The 20,935-nt window shown below is 42.0% G+C and overlaps 1 non-coding gene across 1 annotated transcript; it reads right to left on the bottom strand.

Moving 5' to 3' along the window:
• Positions 1-14,801: 14,801 nt before the first annotated feature.
• LOC128111380 (U1 spliceosomal RNA) lies at positions 14,802-14,965 on the bottom strand. The gene has a single exon (XR_008218623.1). It is a non-coding gene; the product is annotated as a U1 spliceosomal RNA (small nuclear RNA).
• Positions 14,966-20,935: the final 5,970 nt, after the last annotated feature.

Here is a 20,935-nt window from a genome sequence, read left to right on the forward strand (position 1 = left end):
GAGTTGCCGCCACAGCCCGCTCGCTCGCCTCACACACGCGCGCCCCTTGAACGCACGGTCACCGCCCTCGCCACACCGAATCGACGCCCACGCCCTCCACTCTCGTCGCTGTCTTCTCCCGCCCACGGACAGCACACTCACCCACACGGGATCGTATCGCGCGCGACGCCGCCCTCCCAGCCCCCCGGACCGGCGACCACTGCACGCCGCCTCGTTTGCATAGCCCCGCCCCACGTGCTTTTTTTTTTTTTTTTTTTTTTTTTTTTGCCATGCGACCGCGATGGCCCCTGGGACTCCCTGAACGTACTACTTAGCCTAGGAGGACCCTCAACTCTGATCCTGCCTGGGTGCCCTCGTCCACAGCTGGGGTCACGCACTCGGGGATTGTGCGGGCCACGCTTTCTCAGAGTACCCAGGACCACAAGTCCTCGCCCACCGTGGGCTGGGTCTTCCCTCATTCACCACCGATGAAGGAAATGCCCTTCGGGCTCTCCAGCCTTCAGCCCGATCTCGCGTCAAGCTGACAATCAACTGGCCAGCACAACCCCTTTAATCAATCCCAACGCTCCGGCGGTGCAGGAGCACCGTGAGTTCGAGGCCGGACGTCTGTGGTCCACATATCTAGTTCCAGGCCAGCCAGGGCTCCCCGGTGAGATCTCGTCTCAAAACCAACAAACAGGCAAACAAAAAACAAACACATAAACCAAACAGACAAGACATAGAAGTGGAGTTGTGGGGCTGGAGAAACGACTCGGCGGCTTAGAACGCTGGCTGCTCTTGGGAAGACCGAGGCTCCAATGCCCGCACCCACGTGGCAGCTCACAGCCGTCTGCCAGCTCCGGTCCCAGGGGATCCGATCGACGGCCTCTTCTGACATGCCCAGGTCCTGGCACACAGGTGGTGTGTCACTCGTGAATACACACAAAAATAGTTTTTAAAAACGGTCAAGAGAGTGACCAGGGTCGTGAACGTGGTTGACGTACATTGTGTGCGTGTGAAGACGTCACTAGTGAATGGAATTATTACGTATAGCTGCTGTACGTGGATGGTTACCGATAGGCAAAGGATAGCCCCAGCCGGCACTCAGGAGGCCGAGGCAGGCGGATCTCTGCGAGTTGGAGGCCTGGCTGGGCTACAGAGTGAGTTCTGGGACAGCCAGAGCCACAGAACAGGACCGAAGCACGAAGACTCGAGGGCCGGGTTGTGTGGAGGGAGCTCTGTGAGTTCTAGGCCAGCCACAGCTACACGGAGAGACCCTGTCTCAAAACAACAACACACAAAACTGCGACCTGGGCAGGGACATGTATATAACTCAGTGAGAGAGGGCATGCCTAGCGTGTGAGATCAATCCTCAGCACTAACGGGTTAAATAAACAAAAAAACCCGCTAAATCCGAAAACCTGCGATAAAGTGATTGGTTCTTTTTTTGTAACCACAAAACACAGCCTGCCAGTAAAAGAACTGGCTGAGGGGAATACCTTGCTGGCTTATAATCTGTTAATCTATAACAGTTGTTTGGGTATGAGTGTACGTAGGTTCTTGGGGATAATTTGTTTTTCAAATGTTTAATCACGTACAAGATATGGAAAACATGCTGTTTCTTACTTGTATTTATTGTCACCACTCACTTGGAAAATAGAATATAACCACATTGTAATTTCTATATTGCCTGAACGGATTTGTTGGGGTATATAAGCTGTAGAGGAAAAATAAAGCGAGAGCATAAGATAGAATAAAGATAGAGTTAGAAGGAAAACATCACAAATGAGAGAATAAGGAAGAATAAGACAGAGTCAGAAGGAAAACATCCAGAGAGAAGGAAGGGACATCTCTGGATAGAGATAAAAGAGAATACAGAATGCAGACTCAGAATACAAAAGAAGAATAAAGAGAAGGTCTGAAAGAAACCATCAAGAGAGTGTGGGAGTGTCTTTCCCCTCACACCCTCAGATTAAAAAAAAAAAAAAAGCCACAGTAAGCAGACTCCATGGATTCCCTTTGAGCCCTGTGCTGCTGGAGGCTGGTCCCCCAGGCAGCAAAAACTGTGGTAACAACAGCCACTAAGCTGACAAACTCCACCCACAGATCACTTTGGACTGCAACTGCTCAGGACAATTTCAAGGCGGCTAGCTGAGATGGTTCATCCTCATGCACTGCTCCAGCCAGGACTTCAGATAAGCCCTGCACTTTCCCATCACACAGAGACTGGCAAGGAAGGGTGCAGCTACTCTCCAGGCCTTGACCATTATCTTCATTTTCTCAGGGTCCCCTAGAGATGCCACCGCCCCCAGACAGCAGGAAGCAATTTAGAGAACATGACGCCCACATTCCCAAGAGGTGGGGTGGGTGGTTTTTGGTGATTCTGTGGGTTACGGATATTTGTCATCGTTTAGGGGGGTTGGTACAAGTTGTTATTGGTCATGGTCAGGAAAAAAGCTGAACAAAGGAGATTAGATTCAGGGATCTCATTCTGAAAAGAGAAAGAGAGGATTTAGAAATGATAGGATAAAGGGTAGATTATTGAATCTACTTTTAAATTAAAAGGACAACTACTAGTCTCAAATATTTTACATTGGTATGGATTTTTGTATATTGATACCAATTTAAGGTTATTTTTGTTATATATATGTTTCTACTCTTGTTTAAGATATTTCTGTGGGATTGGTGATTTAGCTCAGCAGTAGAGCGCTTGCCTAGCAAGCACAAGGCCCAGGGTTTGGTCCTCAACTCTGAAAAAAAAAAGATATTTTTGTATATTGATACAAATTTAAGGTTATTTTTGTTATACCGTATATATGTTTCTACTCAAGATATTTTTGTATATTGATACAAATTTAAGGTTATTTTTGTTAGAACATGCTGTATACACATCTCTGCTCTTGTTTAGGGTGTTGTACCTACCTATGCAGCTCATTTAACAATGTAATTTCTAGTCCTTGGAAGTTGTTATTACAATCTATTCAGGATAATAAAGAAATGCAGGTTTGTAGTTCATTACCTATAACAATCAAACTTGTAACCATGTTAGGTATGTTTTCAAGGTCAAACAGGGATATATTTTAGATAGATAGATGGTCTTCAAACACTTCAAAGACCTACAGAATACGGCAGTTAAAATGTTTTGTTAACACAAAGTTTTTCATGACAGTGAGACATGTCTGCTCCTGGCAGCACCGATTTACTTCAGAGAAGATGATGGGCATCCAAGAACCTCCATATGGAGTTTGCTTTCAATGAGGCAAAACTAGCTATTTGGGCAAGAAACTGCTCTTGTCTTGTCTGCTGACAGTATGCTGCCCAAACTGAACAAGCAAGGCACTGAGGAAAAAGACTGTTAAACTTTGCCGAGACAAGGTAGGACAGTCCTTCAAAATTCCTGCTTCACAGGAGTCTGTCAGATATTCTAGGCCTGTAGGCCCAAGATGGATGCCCCAACGTTGGTGAGGAACCTTGGTGACTGTCCAGGCAGCCAGCTGCTTCTGTCATTTCTATACTTTTGGAAGTTGTTTGCTCTGCACGTCCTGTTTACTCAGGTAATAGTATATCCTTCTCAGGTCTCTGATGGAGTTGAAGACAATATACTTATAGTTACAGCTTTCCTTGTTATGGAGTACAGAAAAAGCAACCTCACAAAACAGGTATAAAGTGTATAAGGTTGAGAGACATGAATGCTTAAGTTATTTATCAAAGAAAATGGTTTAAGGTCTAAAAAGGTAATTTTAGGCTGGTAATACAAGCTATGATAGATAGTAAATTAATAAAATTAAAAAAGTAAACTAAATTAATAAATAAAGTTGCCCGGGGGTCAGAGCTATTAGCAAGCCATAGGAAAGCAGGGCAGTGGTGGCGTATGCTTGTAATTCCAGCACTTGGTAGGCAGAGCTGGGTAAGTCTCTGTGTGTTCAGGGATACAGCCATTATTGGATACACATGCCTTTAATCAATATCAATCACGGAAAACCTGGAGGCCTATACAGACAGGCCGTGAGGAGGCGGTCATGTGGTTGAGTTTACAACCAATGAGAAGGCAGGACAGGAACTCTATATAAAGACTTTAACACAGGGGTAGCTCTGGTTCGGAGAGGTAGGACCACCGCAGGAGGAAGGGTAAGGTTTTAGCTCTTAGCTCTGACCTCTTGGCTTTCTTCTTTGCATTGGTTCTGTGCTTCTTATTTAATAAGAAGGTTGGATACATCTACATTTGGCGCCCAACGTGACAAGAATTCATTAAAAACCGCTTGGCTTGGCTTGGCGGCAGGTCCGGTTTCCGGCCTGGGCGGCCTGGCTGCCTAGCTTGGGCCCAGGCCTGACTGACCCGCAGCTGGAGCTACTTGCAACTGCTACAAACAACTCAGGCCTGCCCCTGCCTGTAAAGCCAAGGCTTGACTCGGCTCAAGCGGCTACACTTTCTCTCTCTCTCTCTCTCTCTCTCTCTTGCTGGATTCACACCTCGAACACCAGGTGGCTGTGAAATTCCCTGGGATTCTACTGTTCTACCCAGACTTGGTAAGTCAATTAACATATCTATTTAAAAGAGAATTTTTTTCTACATTAAAAAAAATGGGCTTTATGTGTACATTGGAAGAAAATTGGGCTTTGTTTGAAATTTTAGGCACTCTGACAATGGAACAACTATATGAAAAGATTAATATTGAACGAATTATTCAGTTTATTACTTTTCTTATCCTCATTTTACTATTTAAAAAGATCGTCAACTTAAGTGCCAGGATAACAGTCTTAGAAAAACTTGTTAAACCGGTAAAAATGAATTATAGAGAAATTCAAATTCAGACAGAAGAAATAAATAGTGAAGTTGTTTCAAAATTGGATCATAAGGTTACAGAAAGAAAGCCAGTTTTCACACAATCACCCTTAATTTATCCAGTAGCCGTACAGCAGCTACCTGATGAAGAGAATGAACAAAATACTTGGGTTCCAGTTGAAATGTTAGACTTATGAAGATTTAAGGAGGCAATAGCATCTTATGGCATGCACTCCCCATATGTAAAGCAAATGTTAAACACCTGGTCAACTTATAATAGGATTCTACCAAAGGACTGGCGGGAATTGGCACAGGCTGTTCTTGAACCCGGACAAAATCTCCAGTGGAAAATGTGGTTCAATAATGAGGCTAAAAATATAGAAAGACAATGGAGGGATAGCGGAATACAAGTCTGCCAGGATCAGCTTATTGGAGAAGGCCAATATGCTTCAGTACAAACACAATGTTCATATGATGTCCAAACCCTAGTTCTATGTCAAACGGCAGCTTTGAATGCATGGGACAGAGTTGAAGAACCAGGAAAAAAAACTGAGTCATTTACAAAGGTTATACAGGGCCCCAAAGAATCTTTCACAGATTTCTTAGAAAGATTGACTTCAGCAGTACAAAAAATGGTCCCGAATTCAGAGGCTAGTCAGATAATAATTGAATCTTTAGCCTTTGAGAATGCAAATGCAGCGTGCAAAAGAATAATCAGGCCGTTAAAGGCAAGATCTGCACCTTTGGAAGATTGGATTAGAGACACTGTTAATGTTGAGGCTTATGATCATGATGATATGTGGGTAGGAGAAGCAATTTCAAAAGGTTTGAGCAATGTTAGATGTTTTGGATGTGGAAAGCAAGGACATTTGAAAAGGGATTGTAAACAGGTCATTCCTAGAAATAATGTTTCTTCAAGAAACACTGGCAACAGAATGCCCCTTCCTTCTGGAGTATGCAGAAGGTGTGGTAAGGGAAAACACTGGACCAACGGTTGTAGATCAACAAGGGACAGACAGGGTAACCCTCTGCCTCGAGCTTCGGGATACTCCCAGAGGGGCCTCAGGCAGGCCCCCACAGTAAATCCAGTTCAAACCTTTCCTGCAGTTGTAGAGGAAACCCCTACTCAAAGCAACTAAATAACCAAATGTCTATTGGAATAAATCATGTTAGTCGAGATGATGAAACAGAGAAAATAGGAAATACAGGAAAAAACATAAAGAAAAATTTTTGGCAAACTTCTATTAATGAACAAAGACCAAAACTAACAATAAAAATAAATGGTGTTTTGTTGTCTGGTCTGGTAGACACAGGTGCTGACACTACCATAATTGCACCAGAATTTTGGCATCCAACTTGGCCTCTTCAGGAGGTAAACATTCAACTCTTAGGAATTGGGACATTATCTAGAGTGAAACAAAGTGCAAGATGGCTTGAATGTATAGGTCCAGAAGGACAGAAAGGAAAATTAAAACCATATATGGCTAACATAGCTATGAACCTGTGGGGTCGAGACTTGTTACAACAATGGAATACTCAGATTAATATCCCTCCAATCTCAGAAACAAATCATAAATTAGTACATGTTTCTGAGAGAAATATTAAAAGATATTATTCTAATGAGTGCTCACCAGCCATCCATGTCATAGAAGAACAGGGCACAACAACTGATAATCTCCAAAAAACACTAACAGCTCTACCTTTAAAATGGTCAACAGACAAGCCTGTCTGGGTTCAGCAATGGCCTTTAACAACAGAGAAACGCCGGGCTTTAGAGGAGCTGGTGGAAGAACAGTTAAATGCTCATCATATTGAAGAATCAACCAGCCCTTGGAATTCTCCTGTATTTGTTATAAAAAAAAAAATCTGGTAAATGGAGAATGGTAACAGACCTTAGAGCAATTAACAAAGTAATTCAGCCAATGGGCTCTTTACAATCTGGAATTCCTTTGCCTACTCTGTTACCAAAAGGATGGCCTCTCATAGTTATTGATTTAAAAGACTGTTTCTTTTCAATACCCTTACAAGAAAAAGACAGAGAAAGATTTGCTTTCACAGTGCCTACTTATAATAATTCTCAACCGGTTAAAAGATTTCAATGGAGGGTTCTCCCACAGGGAATGTTGAATAGCCCAACTTTGTGCCAATATTTTGTAAAACAGCCATTAGAAGTGGTACGTAAAAAATTTCCTAAATCTATAATTTATCATTATATGGATGACATTTTATTAGCTGATTCAAATGCAGATACTTTAGAAAGAATGTTTGAAAAAGTAAAGAAAATTTTGCCTTGCTGGGGATTACAAATTGCTTCAGAAAAGGTACAAAGAGGAGATTCTATTAATTATTTAGGATATAAAATAGAACTTCAAAAAATTAGACCTCAAAAGGTGCAAATTAGGAGAGATCGACTACAGACTCTTAATGACTTTCAAAGATTATTTGGAGACATTTCTCATCTAAGAACTATTGTTGGGGTAAAAAATGATGAACTGAATAATTTGTTTAAAACCTTAGAAGGTGATAAGGACTTAAATAGTCCAAGAGAATTATCACCTGAAGCTGAGAAAGAATTGGCCTTGGTAGAAAAGAAAGTACATGAAGGGCACGTAGATCGTATTGATCCAAAGCTGGATTGCATTTTGGTTATTTTACCTTCTAGGCATTCCCCAACAGGAATATTAATGCAAAGGGAAGATATTATATTGGAATGGATATTTTTACCAAATAAACCAAATAAAAAATTAAAAACTTATGTGGAAAAAATCTCTGACTTGATTTGGAAAGGAAAATTGAGACTTCGTCAATTAGCAGGAATAGACCCAGCAGAAATTGTCGTACCTTTAACTAAGGAGGACATTGAAAAATTATGGATAGAAAATGAAGCTTGGCAAAAAGCTTGGAGTAATTTTTGGGAGAAATTAACAGCAAATATCCCAAAAGCAATAGAATTGATCTTATAAAGAGAGCTGATTGGATCTTGCCTCGAATTGTGAGGAAAAAACCCATATCTGGAGTTCGTACATTTTATACAGATGCCAACAAACAAGGAAAGGCAGGTTACAAATCAGAAAATTTAAGTAAAGTGGTTCAAAGTCCTTATAATTCAGTTCAAAAATCAGAATTGTATGCTATTCTGTTGGTATTAATGGATTTTTCAGAACCTCTCAATATAGTAACTGACTCTCAGTATGCTGAAAGAGTAGTATTACATATTGAGACTGCAGAATTTATCCACGATGCTTCAGAATTAACTTCATTATTTATTCAATTACAAGATACAATCAGAAAAAGGAGTCATCCTTTATATGTAACTCACATCCAATCCCATACTGGTCTGCCAGGCCCTCTAGCACAAGGCAATGATGAGATTGATAAATTATTGATAGGAAATGTGCTGGAGGCCTCAGAATTTCATAAAAAACATCATGTAAATAGTAAAGGTTTAAAAAAGGATTTTTCCATAACCTGGCAACAAGCCAAAGAAATAGTAAAGACATGTCCTACTTGCTCCTTCTACAATCAAACGCCATTACCAGCAGGATGTAACCCAAAGGGTACTCAGAGGAATGAAATCTGGCAGATGGACGTGTTTCACTTTGCAGAATTTGGAAAACTGAAATATGTACACCACACTATCGATACTTATTCAGGATTTCAATGGGTAACTGCTTTGAGTTCTGAAAAAGCTGATTCTGTAATCACTCATTTGCTAGAAGTTATGGCCATCATGGGTATACCTGCACAAATCAAAACTGATAATGCTCCATCATATGTCTCTGTTAAAATGAAACAGTTTTTTGCTTATTATAATATAAACCATGTTACAGGTATACCACATAATCCTACAGGTCAAGCAGTTATAGAAAGATCAAACAGAACTCTAAAGGATATGCTAAATAAACAAAAAGGAGTAACAAAACCCCCCAGAAATAGACTACATAATGCTCTATTAACTTTGAATTTTCTCAATGCCAATGAGAAAGGAACAACAGCTGCAGAGAGACATTGGATAATAGAAAAAACTACAGAATTAAATCAGCCTATATACTTTAAGGATGTGCTGACCTCAGAATGGAAACCAGGATATGTGTTACATTGGGGACGAGGTTTTGCTTTTATTTCTACAGGAGAAGATAAGCTGTGGGTACCATCAAAATTGATAAAGGTTCGATTTGAACAAGAGAGACCTCTTAATTAGAGGAGGTGATAGTTCATCAACTATCGTAAACATCTAATTTAAACTAACTTACACCGGTAACACATGCCTTTTCATTTAATCAGATAACTTGTCAAAAAGGAACATCCCCAAAAAACCTTGGGGAAAGGTTTTTGTTTTTGTCTTTTAGGAGAATGAAGGTTAAGGAATTTGAAGAACACTGGACAAATGAGACAACTGAAGAAAAGGGACAAATCGTCTATCCTAAGAAACAGAGTGAAATGGCGTATGGGTATGTTATCTAAAAAAATTTTATGTCTTCCTAAATGTTTGTTTCTGCTTTTCTTTAAAGATTTAACACTATTTAACTTCTAATAGTCCCAGTTCAATTAAAATTTAAAGCTGACTTTGGAGTTGGAGAATGGCTCTCTCCTTCTTTAAACTCAAGCATGTTGTTAAAAGGAAAATGCAAACTCCCTGTATCATGCCAGAAGAAAAGAGCCATCTTCTGCTATGGGACAGGAGAAAAGTCAAATTAATTAAGGGACTATTCTATTACTAATCTCAACTCTTTGATTCTATTCTGATTCTTTAAACTTTTCTTAAAGTATGAATTTTATATCAAAATTTACAAGATTAATATATATATATATACATTTTAAACTTTGTTAAGATATAAATGGTCATATAGAGTACTAACTAATTCTAAAAAGTCGCATATATAGTCTTTGTGTTCGAGTCTCTTATCAGTTTTCTGCAGGAAATCACGGTCAGGCCTAACATCAACTGAAGTCTCCAGGAAGAAGATGGGGCCCCACAACAACAACAATTCCATGTGGACAATAATAACATCACTAAGCTGACAAACATCATCTACAGATCAGCTTTGAACTACAAAGTGCTCAGAGCAATTTTAAGAGAGCTAGCTGAGATGATCCAGTCTCAAAGACTACTTGAATAAGGATTTGAGATAAACCCTGAATTTTGGCATTATACACAGACTGGATAACGAAGGATATATTTACCTTTCCTAGAATTTGACAATTAACATAAAATTTTTCTTTCAGGATAAAGTTACCTTCGCCCATACCCAGCAGGAAGCAATTTCAAGAATACGACGCCCACATTCCCAAAGAGGTGGTATGGGGCGGTTGGTTTTTTTGGTCTTTTAATGGGTTTTGGGTCTGGGATAATTTTCATTGATTAGGGGGGTTGGTTACAAGTTGTTGTCAAGGGTTAGGAAAAAGGCTAAGCAAAGGAGATTAGATTTAAGGTTCTTATTTAAAAAAATGTAAATACTTTACATTGGATTGGATTGTTTTATATTGTATACAAATTATATATATTGAAATTGATATTGTTAGAAAATGTTATATATATTTTTCTAATTGTACCGTTCATCTAACAATGTAATGCAATTTTCTGATCCTTGAATGTTATTACCAACTATTAGGATATAAAGAAATGAAAGTTAGTAGTTAGACATTATAATAGAACTTGTAGTTATATTAGATATGTTTTCAAGATTGAGTAGATATATTTTAGATAGACAGGTTATCTTCAAACCCTTCAGAGATCTACAGAATATGGCATTTAAAATGTTTTAATAACTTAGAAAATTTTTCTTTTTTGTTATGACTATGAGACATGTCGGCTCCTGGCAGTACCAATCTACTTCAGAGAAAATATGGGCATTGAAGAAACTGCATATGGAGTTAACTTTCATTGTGGCAAAAGTTAGCCACTGGACAACAAAGTATCCTCGAATCAACAGGACAAAATGGACAGACAGGACATAAAACAAAGGACAACTGATTCTTGCCAAAACAAGTGTGGTTATGGCTTTATCAAAAGGCATCTTCAGAGGCCAGGACAATATGGCACCATCCCTGAAGTGGCCTTCGCAATTCGGAAAAGGTACAGTGCCCTTTTCTTCGAAGGCAGCTGAACAGGCAGTGGGCCGATGGCCTCTGATGTGCAATGGAACAGCAGCTGAAACAGTTATTCTTGAAGAGTAACTAAGCTCACGCCTCTCAATAGTAGACTGGCATTTGATAGAGGGATGTGGAGAAGAATGGGATGCTGAGATGAAGCCATATATACACAGCCAAGAAGAATGGACAGCTGAATTAAAAAACCATCAACAATTTCCAGAATTTAAAATCCTGAATCATGACATGACACTAGTGGAATTCAGGTGTTTCTGGTACATGGACTACTCTCACTCAATGTGAGGTTGAACTGTTGACCTTGTGTACATCCTACTTCACAAATGAGTCTGTCAGATATGCTAAGCCTATAGGCTGAAGATGATGCCCCAGCACTGCGGAGAAACCTCAGGTGACTGTCCAGACAGCTGGCTGTTTCTGTCAACTCACAAATTTTTTGGAAGTTGCTTGCATGCACTTCCTGTTTTTATTTTTGTTAGCTAATATTATTTCCTTCTTGGGTCTCTGAGGGAGTTGAAGATTAGTTAGTTATAGTTGAAGGTTAGTTAGTTATAGTTGAAGATTAATTAGGATACATTTTGGACTTACCAAAATAGGATAGATAATGAAATTATTTTCTCTGAATTTGTCAAATACAAATGGACTAGACATTGTTTAGGTATTTATTACTTGTATATATTGTATATAGTTATTGTACTTTTGTATATAGTTTTTCTTATATTAGTTATAAGGTTTTCTTTTTTTCTTTTTATTAAAATAGAAAAGGGGAAATATGGTGATATTTTATTTGTATTAAAATGTTATTTATGGCCGGGCGTTGGTGGCACACGCCTTTAATCCCAGCACTCGGGAGGCAGAGCCAGGTGGATCTCTGTGAGTTCGAGGCCAGCCAGGGCTACCAAGCGAGCCCCAGGAAAGGCGCAAAGCTACACAGAGAAACCCTGTCTCGAAAAACGAAAAAAAAAATGTTATTTGTATGTTAATAAATAAAGTTGCCCAGGGGTCAGAGCTATTAGCAAGCCATAGGAAAGCAGGGCAGTGGTGGCGTACACTTGTAATTCCAGCACTTGGTAGGCAGAGCTGGGTAAGTCTCTGTGTGTTCAGGGATACAGCCATTATTGGATACACATGCCTTTAATCTTAATACCAATCATGGAAAACCTGGAGGCCTATACAGACAGGCCGTGAGGAGGCGGTCATGTGGTTGGGTTTACAACCAATGAGAAGGCAGGACAGGAACTCTATATAAAGACTTTAACACAGGGGTAGCTCTGGTTCGGAGAGGTAGGACCACCGCAGGAGGAAGGGTAAGGTTTTAGCTCTTAGCTCTGACCTCTTGGCTTTCTTCTTTGCATTGGTTCTGTGTTTATTATTTAATAAGAAGGTTGGATACATCTACAAAGGTCTAAAAAGGTAATTTTAGGCTAGTAATACAAGCTATGATAGAAAGTAAATTAGGTACAAAACTTTTGATTCACCAAGATAGGATACATAATGAGATATTTTCTCTAAATTTGCCAAATACAGATAGACTGGACATTGTAAATATCATTCTTACCTGATAATTGTTCTTATTGTATATAGTTTTACTCTGTTGGAGTTAAAAACCTTTCCTTTTTATTTAGACAGAAAGGAGGAAATGTTGTGATATTTATACACACTGTGAAGATATATTTCTATGATTGGTTTAATAAAGAGCTGAATGTCCAATAGCTAGGCAGGAGGTATAGGTGGGACTTCCAGGCAGAGAGAGAAAGGAAGTAGGAGATGACAGACACCAAGAAGACATGAAAGGAGTCAGACATGCAGAATGAAAAAAAGCCACAAGGCAGAATGTAGATTACTATAAATTGGTCAATTTAAGTTATAAGAGCTAGTGGGACAAGCCTAAGCTAAGACCAAGCTTTCATAATTAATAGGAAGCCTCCACGTCATTATTCGTGGGCTGCTGGGCCACAACAAAGCATGCTACACTCTTCCAGAGATGCCAGGTTCAATTCCCAGCACCCACTCCCACCTGGCACCCACATGGTGGCTCACAATCATCTGTAACTCCAGTACCCGATGTGCCTACACTTCTCCTCTGGCCTCTGGGGGCACTTTGACAAGGTGGTGCACAGACATCCACGCAGGCAAAACATCCACACACGTGAAACGGTACAGTTTCTTTTTTCCAAGACAGGGTTTCTCTGTGTAACAACAGCTCTGGCTGTCCTGAACTTGCTCTGTAGACCAGATTGGCCTCAAACTCACAGAAATCCATCTGCCTTTGCTTCGCAAGCATTCAGATTAAAGCCGTGTGCCACCACTGTTTGGCCCACAATACAATATTTGTAACAATATTTTTCTGAGACAGGGTTTCTCTGTGTATTTTTGGTGCCTGTCCTGGATCTCGCTCTGTAGACCAGGCTGGCCTCGAACTCACAGAGATCCGCTTGGATCTGCCTCCCGAGTGCTGGGATTAAAGGCGTGGGCCACCACTGTCTGGCAACAATATTTTTAAAAAGAGATTTATTTATAATCTGTGCCATGGTGTAGTCAGGGTCTGAGGCATCAGGGCACACCAGCCTCGATGGACTGAACCCCAAACTGCCACGCAGAAGCATCCTTATTGATTGTTACACAGAAGTTGTGTTTTAGAGTAAAACAAGTTCCTCTTACCAAAGCCCCTGGTCTGATCTACATGTTTCGTGAAGGAAAACGTCACAGCTACCCCTGCATCTTAGTCCTCATGTGCACTGTTGGCAGTACTCAATAGCCCAAGACAGTCCAACTTTGCCAGGACCTGACTGTGACAAAAGTCACCAAAAATGCTGTAAAGCTCCTTCTGAAAAACAACTGTTTGGCTCCACCTCCACCCCTGGCATCCTGGTATCCCTATACCCAAAGAGTCTGAGGTGTTCTGGTGGAAGACCTACCTCACCTGCCCTCCCCATCTCTTTTCTTAAACCCACCCCTTCAAAGCCCACCAAACACAGCTTCTCCCCCCAGAGAGGCTCAAAACCACTCCCACAGAGTTTATAAGCAGCATCCCAGAAAACAGACACGTGGTTCTTCCGGTCTTGGCCCCTTCTCCTCTGAGGGGCCGGGAATCATCTGGGAACGCTTTACCCATTAAACTTGGGCTTTTCCAGTTCGGTTTAATTTGGATTGCTGCATTGACGGAGAGGCCTTATTGGGCTGCAAAGACTTATCAAATTCTATAAATTGAGCAATGATATCCTGTTTTGTGCGTTGAAACGTCCCACAAATGGACAGTACTATCAGGACAATATCATGAATGTAATAAATCAATACAATTAATGTAATTAGTGAATATCATAAGTATAATTATTGAATGAATACTCCGAATGTATTTAAAAAATACTTCGAGTGTAATTAAAAAATAAAGAACCTCTGTAAATCACAGAAAACAATCACTGTTTTAAACATCGTTTTCTTCAAGGTCTAAAAATACTTCCAGAAAACAACTGTTTCATTCTACTGTTTACCTTAGATTCAATGACTCTACTAGATTTCCACTACAGAAATAAAAAAATCCCTCAACCCTCGTGTTGAGCCTCCTTGACCTCCATTGAACTCTAAGGGGACCGGAAGTCTCCAAAAAAGTACTTTCTGTCTCTTGTCTCTGGGGCTGCCCAACCCTACTGCAGGGGCCCACTGTGCAGAGTGGATGGATGGATGGATGGATGGATGGATGGATGGGGGGGGGGGAACGTGGGTGCTGGTGATTGAAGCAAAGATTGGTCTTAAGAAAGTGGTTCTGGAACCCCAGAAGATCAGGACCAGAAAGGAGCCTGTTGGAGACTTTCTGCCACAGCCAGTGGGTGACGCAACCACCAGAACACTCAGCGATCAACACGAACTAACACAGAATTAACACAGGGTAACGATAAAAAAAAAAAATCTTACTTTTGGAAACCATAATTACCAGGGGAGAGCGCGAACGCAGTCCTCCACTACCACAAATTATGCAGTCGAGTTTCCCGCATTTGGGGAAATCGCAGGGGTCAGCACATCCGGAGTGCAATGGATAAGCCTCGCCCTGGGAAAACCACCTTCGTGATCATGGTATCTCCCCTGCCAGGTAAGTATGAGTTGCCGTTACAGCCCGCTCGCTCGCCTTACACGCGCGCGCCCCTTTAACGCACGGTCACCGCCCTCGCCACACCGAATCGACGCCCACGCCCTCCACACCCGTCGCTGTCTTCTCCCGCCCACGGACAGCACACTCACCCACACGGGATCGTATCGCGCGCGACGCCGCCCTCCCAGCCCCCCGGACCGGCGACCACTGCGCGCCGCCTCGTTTGCATAGCCCCGCCCCACGTGCTTTTTTTTTTTTTTTTTTTTTTTTTTTTTTTTTTTTTTTTTTTTTGCCATGCGACCGCGATGGCCCCTGGGACTCCCTGAACGTACTACTTAGCCTAGGAGGACCCTCAACTCTGATCCTGTCTGGGTGCCCGCGTCCACAGCTGGGGTCACGCACTCGGGGATTGTGCGGGCCACGCTTTCTCAGAGTACCCAGGACCACAAGTCCTCGCCCACCGTGGGCTGGGTCTTCCCTCATTCACCACCGATGAAGGAAATGCCCTTCGGGCTCTCCAGCCTGCAGCCCGATCTCGCGTCAAGCTGACAATCAACTGGCCAGCACAACCCCTTTAATCAATCCCAACGCTCCGGCGGTGCAGGAGCACCGTGAGTTCGAGGCCAGACGTCTGTGGTCTCCATCTCTAGTTCCAGGCCAGCCAGGGCTCCCCGGTGAGATCTCGTCTCAAAACCAACAAACAGGCAAACAAAAAACAAACACATAAACCAAACAGACAAGACATAGAGTGGAGTTGTGGGGCTGGAGAAACGACTCGGCGGCTTAGACCGAGGCTCCAATCCCCGCACCCACGTGGCAGCTCACAGCCGTCTGCCAGCTCCGGTCCCAGGGGATCCGATCGACGGCCTCTTCTGACATGCCCAGGTCCTGGCACACAGGTGGTGTGTCACTCGTGAATACACACAAAAATAGTTTTTAAAAACGGTCAAGAGAGTGACCAGGGTCGTGAACGTGGTTGACGTACATTGTGTGCGTGTGAAGACGTCACTAGTGAATGGAATTATTACGTATAGCTACTGTGTGTGGATGGTTACCGATAGGCAAAGGATAGCCCCAGCCAGCACTCAGGAGGCCGAGGCAGGCGGATCTCTGCGAGTTGGAGGCCTGGCTGGTCTACAGAGTGAGTTCTGGGACAGCCAGAGCTACAGAACAGGACCGAAGCACGAAGACTCGAGGGCCGGGTTGTGTGGAGGGAGCTCTGTGAGTTCTAGGCCAGCCACAGCTACACGGAGAGACCCTGTCTCAAAACAACAACACACAAAACTGCGACCTGGGCAGGGACATGTATATAACTCAGTGAGAGAGGGCATGCCTAGCGTGTGAGATCAATCCTCAGCACTAACGGGTTAAATAAACAAAAAAACCCGCTAAATCCGAAAACCTGGGATTAGGCTTTTGGCCTGCGGCATATTTCCCCGGCTACGGGTGCTGCGACCCACCGGGTTATGCCTCTAAACCGAGGCACGGGGAGCCACACTTGCTGGGTTACCTGAGTTACTTGCTGTCAAAGTGAAAAACGAAGACACCGCACCTAGGCTTTTTTTTTCACAAAAGGCTTGAAACTTCAACATCCCAGAATAGTTGACACTAGTGCTGAACTCAACTTTTGAAAGTACCCTGAGCCTGGTAAGATGGCTCAGAGGTTAAGACATTAAGAGCACGGGCTGCTCTTCCAGAGGTCCTGAGTTCAATTCCCAGCAACCACATGGTGGCTCACAACCATCTGCAATGAGATCTGGTGCCCTCTTCTGACATTCAGACAGATGCTGTATACATAATAAATAAAATAAAGAAGAAAAGGAAAAAGAAAACAATTGAATCCCAGGTGCCACGTTGGCCCTAATTCTTTTAATCTTAATGTTGGGAGATGTGTTTACAGGTTTCAGAGTGCATCGTAGCTGAAACAAAGACTTAGAATGACCTCGGATTAAGATTTTTTTTTTTTTTTTTTTTTTTTTTTTTTTTTTTTTTTTTTTTGGTTTTTCGAGACAGGGTTTCTCTGTGTAGCTTTGCGCCTTTCCTGGAACTCACTTGGTAGCCCAGGCTGGCCTCGAACTCACAGAGATCCGCCTGGCTCTGCCTCCCGAGTGCTGGGATTAAAGGCGTGCGCCACCACCGCCCGGCTTGGATTAAGATATTTTGATAATGGCTTTGAGGTTAGGGATCAAATACAAAGCAGTATAGTAAGTTTTGGTTTTGGCAATCACTGGGCAAGCTTTAGTGAAACACCATCATCACTTTCTATTTCAGAACATCGCTGTCTCAATCTCATACACACATGCAATGTATGGTGATTACATTCCACCTTTTTTTATGAACATAATATTTGTAATTGTAACCATTTTTTTTTTTTTTTGGTTTTTTCGAGACAGGGTTTCTCTGTGTAGCTTTGCGCCTTTCCTGGGACTCACTTGGTAGCCCAGGCTGGCCTCGAACTCACAGAGATCCGCCTGGCTCTGACTTCCGAGTGCTGGGATTAAAGGCGTGCGCCACCACCGCCCGGCCAATTGTAACCATTTTTAAGTTCACAATTCAGTGGCATGAATTACATTCAAGATATTAATTACACTCATCATATTCATTAATTACACTCATGATATTAATTATATTTGTTGTATTCATTAATTACATTCACAGTATTCATTCAATAACTTTATTTATGATATTCATTAATTACATTAATTATATTGATTTATATACATTTATGATATTCTGTCCTGATACTACTGTCCATTTTGGGGGGCTTTTCCATCACACAAAACAGAGATTCTGTACTTAGGAAATCATTGCTCTACATTCCTTTCTGCTCCATCTTGAGATAACATCTGATCTTTCTATCTCTATGAATTTGCATATTCTATGTATTTCATGTAATATAATTCTATAGTATTGGTACCTTTTTTAAAATGTAAAAACATTTTATGTACAACTGCAGGAGAAATAATACACAGATAACTTGAACATAAAAACTGGTTATATTTAAAAAAACCCAGGGCTATTTGAAACTGGAAAATATTTTCTCTGTAGAAAATAGTAAAAATGATAACATTTCCCAATAAGCCCTTTTAAGCCAAATAATAGCTGAATTATGCATATAAATATTGATTAGATTCTGGGATAGAGAAGAAACCTATCTTCATCTGTTTAGAGAGCTATGTTTTACTTAAGTTGTGTGAGTGAGATTCCTATTAAAAGGGAAAAATCAGTAGCCATCTTGAGAGATGCTTCCCCACCCTCCACCAAAGGTATTTGCTGACCAGCGTTTTTTGAATTGACCAAAAGTTGAACCTATGGGAAAGATAAGGCTGAAACAATAAATCTGTGTATCTTAGAGTTGGCAAAACAAGATATAAAGAGTAATGGGCTCAACTGACCAGAAGTTGAGGAGTGTAGAACTGCAACAATAAATCTAAATGTGTCAACAAAAGCAGGACAAGGGAATACAAATTTATGTCTCTATAGATACCCTGAATCCTGTTAGCAACTAGTAACCTTATGCTTACCTTATCCCTAGCCCCCAAGATATGTAACATTCTGCCAAGACAAGGTAGGACAGTCCTTTAAAATTCCTGCTTCACAGGAGTCTATCAGATGGATGCCCCAACGTTGGAGAGGAACCTTGGTGACTGTCCAGGCAGCCAGCTGCTTCTGTCATTTCTATAATTTTGGCAGTTGATTGCTCTGCACTTCCTGTTTACTCAGGTAATAGTATATCCTTCTCAGGTCTCTGATGGAGTTGAAGATGATATACTTATAGTTACAGCTTTCCTTGTTATGGAGTACAGAAAAAACAACCTCACAAAACAGGTATAAAGTGTATAAGGTTGAGAGACATGAATGCTTAAGTTATTTATCAAAGAAAATGGTTTAAGGTCTAAAAAGGTAATTTTAGGCTGGTAATACAAGTTTTTGACTCACCAAGATAGGATACATAATGAGATATTTTCTCTAAATTTGCCAAATACAGATAGACTGGACATTGTAAATGTCATTCTTACCTGATAATTGTTCTTATTGTATATAGTTTTACTCTGTTGGAGTTAAAAACCTTTCCTTTTTATTTAGACAGAAAGGAAATGTTGTGAGATATTTATACACCCTGTGAAGATATATTGCTATGATTGGTTTAATAAAGAGCTGAATGGCCAATAGCTAGGCAGGAGGTATAGGCGGGACTGCCGGGCAGAGAGAGAAAGGAAGTAGGAGATGATAGACACCAAGGAGACATGAAAGGAGTCAGACATGCAGAATGAAAAAGAAGCTATAAGGCAGAATGTAGATTACTATAAATTGGTCAATTTAAGTTATAAGAGCTAGTGGGACAAGCCTAAGCTAAGACCATGTCATTATTTGTGAGCTGGCGGGATACAACAAAGCATGCTACACTCTTCCAGAGATGCCGGGTTCAATTCCCAGCACCCACTCCCACCTGGTACCCACCTGGTGGCTCACAATCATCTGTAACTCCAGTACCCGATGTGCCTACACTTCTCCTCTGGCCTCTGGGGGCACTTTGACAAGGTGGTGCACAGACATCCATGCAGGCAAAACATCCACACACGTGAAATGGTGCAGTTTCTTTTTTCCAAGACAGGGTTTCTCTGTGTAACAACAGCTCTGGCTGTCCTGAACTTGCTCTGTAGACCAGATTGGCCTTAAACTCACAAAAATCCATCTGCCTTTGTCTCTCTAGTATTCAGATTAAAGCCGTGTGACACCACTGTCTGGTCCACAATACAGTATTTATAACAATACTTTTTTGAGACAGGGTTTCTCTGTGTATTTTTGGTGCCTGTCCTGGATCTAGCTCTGCAGACCAGGCTGGTCTCAAACTCACAGAGATCCACTTGGTTCTGCCTCCCGAGTGCTGGGACTAAAGGCATGTGCCACCAAAACAATATTTTTAAGAAGAGATTTATTTATAATCTGGGTCATGGTGGTACAAGCCTTTTATCCCAGCACTTGGGAGGCAGAGAGAGGAGGATCTCTGAGTTCGAGGCCAGCCGGCTGTACAGAGCAAGTTAAAGGCCAGCTGGGTCTACAAAGCAAGTTCCAGGACAGCCAGGGCAACACAGAGAAACCTTGTCTGGAAAAAAAATGAACAAAAGTGAGAGGGATAAGGGGAGAGTGACTTTAATTTTATGTGTATAAGTGTTTTGCTTGTGTGTATGTCTGTGTATCACATGTGTATAGTGCCCAGTGGAGGACAGAAGAGGATATCAGATCCCCCAGGTTCCCTAGAACTGGAGTTACACACAGTTGTGAATTGTCATGTGGGTGCTCTGGAAGAGCAGCCAGTGCTCTTAACTGCTGGGCCATCTCTCCAGCCCCCATCCCTGCCCTTGTATGTGGTGTGTGTGTGTGTGTGTGTGTGTGTGTGTGTGATTTCACTTTCTGTGCCCATGACAACGATTTCCATACATATTCCCAATCCATTTTCACTCCCAGGATACAGGCACCGTTTGGGCCCCAAAATGCAGTGCTCCAATACAACTGTACTGTATCTTCTGCCCGGTGAGGACACCAAGTAGTGACTTGGACCTAGAAGAGGGCCTTCACAGATACGACCACGCTATCCCCCTGATGGACTTCCAGACCCTAGAAGTGTTTTGATTCTGCAGAAAACGGGACACTAGAAGCTTGAACCAAAGAGATCTCTGACCTAGAGGCCTGAGCTCCTCAAGAACAAAGGTGCCGCCCCGGCAAAGGACTAGAGTGTGTGTGTGGACCGGTTTAATGGTGCTCAGCCAGTCCCCGGGGTGGCCATGCTCCACTGCATCTTTAAAGGAGCGACAGCCACGGAACCTAACCTGAAAAAGAGAGCACTTACTCCCTTTTCCTGGAATCGTTTCTACCAGCTTTGGGGAGGGAATTTGAGACAGGGTGTCTCGTCGCTCCGTCACCCAGGCTGGCCCAGAACTACACTAATTCAGAGCGACCACGCCTGGCTGAGAAGT

Source organism: Peromyscus californicus, unplaced genomic scaffold (assembly GCF_007827085.1).
Source record: "Peromyscus californicus insignis strain IS unplaced genomic scaffold, ASM782708v3 Scaffold_15__1_contigs__length_86483966, whole genome shotgun sequence".
NCBI classification, from domain to species: Eukaryota; Metazoa; Chordata; class Mammalia; order Rodentia; family Cricetidae; genus Peromyscus; species Peromyscus californicus.